Raw genomic sequence first — 8247 nt, forward strand, 5'->3', positions numbered from 1 at the left:
CTATCACCACTGCTATTCAACATAGTATTAGAAGGCCTTGCCACAGCAATCACGCAACAAAAAGAAATCAAAGGCATCGAAATCGGCAAAGAGGAAGTCAAACTTTCACTCTTTGCAGAAGATATGATACTCTATGTGGAAAACCCAAAAGACTCTACCCCAAAACTGCTAGAACTCATACAGGAAATCAAGAAAGTACCAGGATATAAAATCAATGCACAGAAATCAGTGGCATTCCTATACACCAACAAGACAGAAGAGAGACAAATCAAGGAGTTGATCCCATTTACAATTGCACCCAAAACCATAAGATACCTAGTAATCAATTTAACCAAAGAGGCAAAGGATTTGTACTCAGAAAACTATAAAATACTCATGAAAGAAATTGAAGAAGACACAAAGAAATGGAAAAACTTTCCATGCTCATGGATTGGAAGAACAAACTTTGTGAAGATGTCAATGCTACCTAGAGCAATCTACACATTCAATGCAATCCCCATCAAAATACCATCCACCTTTTTCAAAGAAATAGAACAAATAATCCTAAAATTTGTATGGAACCAGAAGAGACCCCGAATAGCCAGAGGAATCTTGAAAAAGAAAAGCAAAGCTGGCGGCATCACAATTCCGGACTTCCAGCTCTATTACAAAGCTGTCATCATCAAGACAGTATGGTACTGGCACAAAAACAGACACATAGATCAATGGAACAGAAGAGCGAGCCCACTAATGGACCCTCAAGTCTATGGTCAACTCATCTTTGACAAAGCAGGAAAGAATGTCCAATGGAAAAAAGACAGTCTCTTCAACAAATGGTGTTGGGAAAATTGCACAAACACATGCAGAAGAATGAAACTGGACTATTTCCTTATACCACACACAAAAATAGACTCCAAATGGTTGAAAAACCTAAACGTGAGACAGGAGTCCATCAAAATCCTTAAGGAGAACACAGGTAGCATCTTCTTTGACCTCAGTCGCAGCAACATCTTCCTAGAAACTTTGCCAAAGGCAAGGGAAGCAAGGGCAAAAATGAACTATTGGGATTTCATCAAGATAAAAAGCTCTTGCACAGAAAAGAAACAGTCCACAAAACCAAAAGACAACCGACAGAATGGGAGAAAATATTTGCAAATGACATATCAGATAAAGGGTACTATCCAAAATCTAAAAAGAACTTATCAAACTCAACACCCAACGAACAAATCATCCAATGAAGAAATGGGCATAAGATATGAATAGACATTTTTCCAAAGAAGACATCCAAATGGCCAACAGACACATGAAAAAGTGCTCAACATCACTCGGCATCAGGGAAATCCAAATCAAAACCTCAATGAGATACCACCCCACACCACTCAGAATGGCTAAAATTAACAAGTCAGGAAACGACAGATGTTGGCGGGGATGTGGAGAAAGGGGAGCCCTCCTACACTGTTGGTGGGAATGCCAGCTGGTGCAGCCACTCTGGAAAACAGTATGGAGGTTCCTCAAACAGTTGAAAATAGAGCTACCATACGATCCAGAAATTGCACTACTGGGTATTTCCCACAAAGATACAAATGTAGGGATCCGAATGTGTACGTGTATCCCAATGTTTATAGCAGCAATTTCCACAATTGCCAAACTGTGGAGAGAGCCAAGATGTCCATCGACAGATGAATGGATAAAGAAGAAGTGGCATATATACACAATGGAATATTACGCAGCCATAAAAAGGAATGAGATCTTGCCATTTGCAACAACGTGGATAGAACTGGAGGGTGTTATGCTGAGTGAAATAAGTCAATCAGAGAAAGACATGTATCATATGACCTCACTGATATGAGGAATTCTTAATCTCAGGAAAAAAACGGAGTTTTGCTGGAGTGGTGGGGCGTGGGAGAGATGGGGTGGCTGGGTAATAGACATTGGGTAGGGTATGTGTTATGGCGAGTGCTGTGAATTGTGGAAGACTGTTGAATCATAGATCTGTACTTCTGAAACAAATAATGCAATATATGTTAAGAAAAAAGGAAAAGAATAAGATAGCAGGAGGGAAAGAATGAAGTGGAGTAAGTCGGAGGGGGAGACGAACCATGAGAGACGATGGACTCTGAAAAACAAACTGAGGGTTCTAGAGGGGAGGGGTGTGGGGGGATGGTTTAGCCTGGTGATGGGTATTAAAGAGGGCGCATTCTGCATGGAGCACTGGTTGTTATGCACAAGCAATGAATCATGGAACACTACATCAAAAACTAACGATGTAATGTGTAGTGATTAACATAACAATAAAATTTTTAAAAAAATGACATTTATTTTTTTTGTCTGATTGCTGAGCGTAGGACTTTTAGTACTATGTCAAACAATAGTGGTGAGATTGGGCATCCCTGTCATGTTCCTGGCCTTAAAGGAAAAGCTCTAAATTTTTCCGCATTGAGATTGATATTCACTGTGGGCATAGATGGGTTTTATGTCATTGAGGTATGTACCTCAATCCCTTTATTTTGAAGAATTTTATTCAGGAAACGATGCTGTATTTTGTCAAATGCTTTTTCTGCATCAACTGAGAGGATCATATGGTTCTTGTCTTTTCATTATTAATCAATCAACATGATAGAGCACATTAAGAATGCTGAACCACACTTGCATCCCAGGAATGATTTCCACCTGGTCGTGGTGAACAATCCTTTAAGTGTACTGTTGGATCCTATTGGCTAGGATCTTGGTGAGAATATTGGCACCCATGTTCATCAGGGATATTGGTCACTAAATCTCCTTTTTGATGGGGTCTTTGTTGGGTTTTGGGATCACAGTAAAGCTGGCCACATAGAACAAGTCTGGAAGTTTTCCTTCTGTTTCTTTGTTTTGGAACAGCTTCAGTAGAATAGGTATCATTTCTTCTTTAAGTTTTGGTAGACTTCCCCTGGTAAGCCATCTGGCCCTGGTCTCTTTTTTGGGGGGCAGGTTCTTGATTACTGCTTCGGTTTCCTTGCTGCTTATTGGTCTGTTCAGATTGTCTATTTTTTCCTGTTTCATTCTTGGTAGTTTATAAGTTTCCAGGAAAACATCCACTTCTCCCAGATAGGTTAATTTGTTGGCATATAGTTGCTGAAAATATTTTCTAGTACTTGTTTCTATTTCCTTGGTAGTAGTCGTGATCTCTCCCCTTTCATTCTTAATTGTATTAATTTGGTCCTTTCTGTTTTCTTTTGGATAAGTTTGGCCAGAGGTTTATTGATTTTATCAGTTCTTTAAAAGAACTTCTAGGTTTGTTGATCTTCTCTACTGTTCTGCTATTTTCTATTTCATTGATTTCTGTGCTAGTCTTTATTATTTCTCTTTTCCTGCTTGGTTTAGGCTTTATTTCTTGTTCTTTCTCAAGGGCATTTAGGTGTAACGTAAACTTTTCATTTGGGATTTTTCTAATTTTTTGAGAGAGGTTTGGATGGCTATGTACTACCCTCCTAGGACCACCTTTGCAGCATCCTATAGGCTTCGAAATGCTGTGTTTTCATTTTCATTGCTTTGCATGATTTGTTTAAGTTCTTCTTTAATTTCAGGGTTGACCCATAAATTCTTTAGCAGGATGTTCTTTTACCTCCAAGTTTTGAGCTCCTTCCAAAATTTTTCTTGTGATAGAGTTCCAATTTCAAAGCATTGTGGTCTGAAAATATGCAGGGACTAATCTCAGTCTTTTGGTATCAAGTGAGACCTGATTTGTGACTCAGCATGTGATCTATTCTGGAGAAAGTTCCATGTGCACTCGAGAAGAATGAGTATTCTGTGGTTTTAAGATGGAATGTTCTGTAAAGGTCTGTGAAGTCGATCTGGTCCAATGTGTCCATCAAACCTCTTGTTTCTTTGTTGATTTTCTGCTTAGATGATCTGTCCATTGCTGTGAGTGGAGTGTTAAAATCTCCTACTATTAATGCATTATTATCAGTATGTTCCTTTATTTTGGTTATTCATTGGTTTATGTAGTTTGCTGCTCCCACGTTGGTGGCACAGATATTTACAATTGTTAGATTTTCTTGTTGGATAGACCTTTTAAGGATGAGATAGCATCCATCCACATCTCTTACTGCAGTCTTTGGTTTAAGATCTAATCTGTCTGATATGAGGTTTGCTACCCCAACATTCTTTTGACATCCATTAGCATGGTAAATTGTTCTCTATTATTCACTTTCAATAGAGAGGTGATTTTAGGTTCAAAATGAGTCCCTTCTGGACATCGTATGTCAAAGCAGTGTGTTCTACTTGTTCCTTAGTGATTTTTGGTCTGTGTGTTAGAAATTGCTACATCCCAAACTTGCAAGGAAAAATAATATTACATGTAAAGATAAAACTGGACAGTGAAAGTAAACATATATATATATATAAAGATAAAATTAAGAGCGTGAAAAAGGAGCAAAAATGAAGAATATATCTTTAAAAAATTTAGATGTGAAAAAATACAAGCTAAAAAGCAACTATGAAATATAAGTTTTATAATAAGCATCTAGTTGAAATGAGAAAAATGTAAAAGTAAAAAGAAAAAGAGAAAAAAACTAATAAAATAAAAAAAAGGAGAATTTTATCCAAAAAATAAAGGAGTTGTGAGGGAACACCTGGACTCAATATACTATTTTCCCCTGGTGTTGGAATTTTACAGTCTCATGGAATCCATAGGCTTGTACTCCACCTGTTCTTCCAGACTTTCTCCTTGGGGAAGGCCCTGCCACGCTGTTTCCCAGGTATCCCCGCCTAGGCGGAGTTGTCCCACACCCTGTCAGTGGGAAGGGCTCAGGGTAAAGTGGTCTTCTGTGTGGCTTTTGTTCAGTGGAGGGTTTCCTCGCCTCTTCAGAGGATCAAAGCAAAAATGGCCATAGCCAAAACTCTGGCCCAGAGCAGAAAGTTTGCAGTCTGCCGTCTAATACACCCTCAGGGACAATAAGTATCCACTTCTGTATTCGAGAAAAAACACATCTCCTGCAGCATACACCCACTGTAGCTCTCTCGGAGGTAGTCCCAGAGGCCTCTGAGTGCCACTAAAACCGTGAGCAGCCATGGGCTCCTGCGTGAACCCAGTGCTCCTAGATCATGTCTAGCTGCCTCTCTAGTGTCCTTCCTGGTCCTCTGCTCCCCTGTGAGCTTTTGGCCAGTTGCAGACTGGTCATTATCAGGCTGCTCAGGAAAAGAGCGATTACCAACCAGCTTGGTTGGTGGTTTATGAGGACCCAAGGTGAGAGTCCCCTCCTGGGCTCGCTGACCATAACATGCTTCCCCGCTCCACTGCTCAGGCATTCTACCTGTTCAGGCACCCTGATAGCTCTGCGACTCCTCAGATCCCAGGACCACAATGCCCTACCTAGAATTCTACCTTTTCATTTCCAGAGCCCCTTTACAGAGAGGGCTCTCTCTCCCTAGAGCAGATTTCTTAGGGTTCTTATTTTGCGTTCTGATGTTATATCATTTTCCAGGACCTAGGTAATGGAGACCCTCCCCTTCTGTTAATCTTTTGAAATCTCCCCCTAGATTCATGGTTCCACACATCCTACCTTGCAAAAAGCAGTAGTTTTACCTGTAGACATCCAAATATATATTCTTACATCTCAGGTGGATTTTATGGGTGTTCAAAACGGTTTGATAGATATCCAGCTAAATTCAGGGAACCAGCCGAAACGGGGTCCCCTACTCCTCCACCATTTTGCCTCCCTCTTTGACTTTGAAAAGTTCTTTATACATTTTGAGTACTAACTGTTTATCATATTTGTCATTTGCAAACATTTTCTCCCATTCTCTAGGTTGCCTTTTTTCTTCAATTATTTCCTTTGTTGTGCAGTAGCTTTATATTTGATGAAAACCCAATAGTTTATTTTGTTTTTGTTTCCCTTGCCCTAGGACTCATATCTAGTAAGAAGTTGCTATGGCCAAGGTAAAAGAAGTTACTGTCTATGTTCTTGTCTAGGATTTTAATGGTTTCCTCTTCCACATTTAGATCTGTTTTCCATTTTGAATAAATTTTTGCATGGTGAAAGAAAGAAGCCCATTTTCATTCTTTTGAGTGTTTTATCCAGTTTTCCCAATACCATTTGTTAAAGAGACTGTCTTTTTCCCACTGACTATTCTTATCTGCTTTGTTGAAGATTAAATGACCATATAGCTGTGGTTTCATTTTTGGGTGTTCTATTCTGTTTTATTGATCTTCTGTCTAGTTTTGTGCCACTAACATACTGTCTTGATCTCTGCACCTTTGTAATATAACTTGGAGTCTGGAGTTAGGATGCCTTCAGCTTTGCTTTTCTTTTCAAGATTGTTTTGGATATTTGGGGTCTTTGTTGTCCCATATATATTTTGTGATAGTTTGTTCTAGCTCTGGAAAAATGGCATTGGGAATTAGAATGGATTTTCATTAAATTTGCACATTTCCTTGGGTTGTATAGACATTTCAACAATGTTTGTTCTTTCAATCCATGAGCGTGGAGTATCGTTCCATTTCTTTGTGTGTCTGTAATTTTTTTCATCTGTGTTTTATAGTTTTCAGAGTAAAAGTCTTTCACCTCTTTGGTTAGGTTTATTCCTAGGTATCATGGGTTTTGTTGCAATTATAAGTGTGATTGATTCTTTGATTTCTCTTTATGCTGCTTACTGATTGCTGTGTAGAAATGCAAAAGAATTCTATACCTCAATTTTGTATCCCATGAATTTGCTGAATTCTTGTATTCTAACAATTTCTTTTTTTGAAATTTTTTATCATTTAAAATCAATTAATTAACGTAATGTGTATTACTAATTTCAGGGGTAGAGTTTAGTGATTCATCAGTTGCTGAATTGCATGAATGATTCGTCTAGTGCTCATTACATCAAGTACCCTCCTTAATGTCCATCACCCAGTTACCCCATCCGCACATCCACTTCCCCTCCAGCAACCTGCAGTTTGTTTCCTATAGTTAAGAGTCTCTTATAGTTTGTCTCCTTCTCTGATTTCCTCTTATTTTATTTTTGCTTCCCTACCCCTATGTTCCTCTATGATGTTTCCTATTCCACATATGAGTGAATTCATACAATATTTGTCTTTCTCTGACTGACTTACCTCACTTCGCATAATACACTCCATTTTCTTCCACATCATTGCAAATGGTAAGATTTCATCTTTTCTGATGGCTGAGTAATAATCCATTTTACACATACACCTCATCTTCTTCATTCATCTGTCAATGGACATCTGGGATGATTCTGTATTTCGCTACTGTGGACATTGTTGCTATGAATATTGGGGGCAAGTGCCCCTTTGAATAACTATATTTATATCCTTTGGATAAATACCTGGTAGTACAACAGCTGGGACAAAGATAACTCCATTTTTAACTATTTGTGGATCCTCCATTCTGTTTTCCAGAGTGGCTGCCCCAGTTTGCATTCCCACCAACAGTGTAGGAGGATTCCCCTTTCTCTGCATCCTGACCAAGTTCTGTTCTTTCCCGTGTTGTTCATTTTAACCATTCTGACTGGCGTGAAGTGGCAGCTCATTGTGCTTTTGATTTGTATTTCCCTGATGCTAAGTGATGTTGAGTATTTTTTCACGTGTCTCTTGTCCACTAGTATGTCTTATTTGGAGAAATGTCTGTCCATGGCTTCTCCCCTTTTCTTGACGGGATTATTTGCTTATTAGATGTTGAGTTTGAGAAATTATTTGTAGAGATTGGATACTAGCCATTTATCTGATAAGACATTTGTAAATATCTTCTCTCATTCCATAGGTTGTCTTCTAGTCCTAGAAACATATGAACCACCAAAATTGAAACAGGAAGAAATGGAAAACCTGAAAATACCCTTAACGGACAAAGATATTGAAGGAGTAATTAAAATCTCCCAACAAACAAGAGTCCAGGACCAGTTGGCCTCCCAGGAGAATCCTCTCCAATATTTTTAAAAAGTAATATATATTGTATTGAAGCTTTTTCAAAAAATCGAAATCGAAGGAAAACTTCCGAACTCATTCTATGAGGCCAGCAATACCTTGAACCGAAAACCAAAGACCCACCCAAAAGGAGAATTAAAGACTAATATCACTGATGAACATGGATCCCAAAATTCTCACTCTGATACTAGCCAATAGGATCCAACAGTATATTAAAAGGATGATTCACGCCAACCAAGTAAAATTATTCCAGGGCTGCAAGTGTGGTTCAAAATACACAAATCAATCAATGTGATACACTACATTAATATAAGAAAGGACAAGAACCACATAATCTTTTAAATAGATGCAAAAAATGTATTTGA

The sequence above is a fragment of the Zalophus californianus genome, chromosome 5 (genome assembly GCF_009762305.2).
Source record: "Zalophus californianus isolate mZalCal1 chromosome 5, mZalCal1.pri.v2, whole genome shotgun sequence".
Taxonomy (NCBI): domain Eukaryota; kingdom Metazoa; phylum Chordata; class Mammalia; order Carnivora; family Otariidae; genus Zalophus; species Zalophus californianus.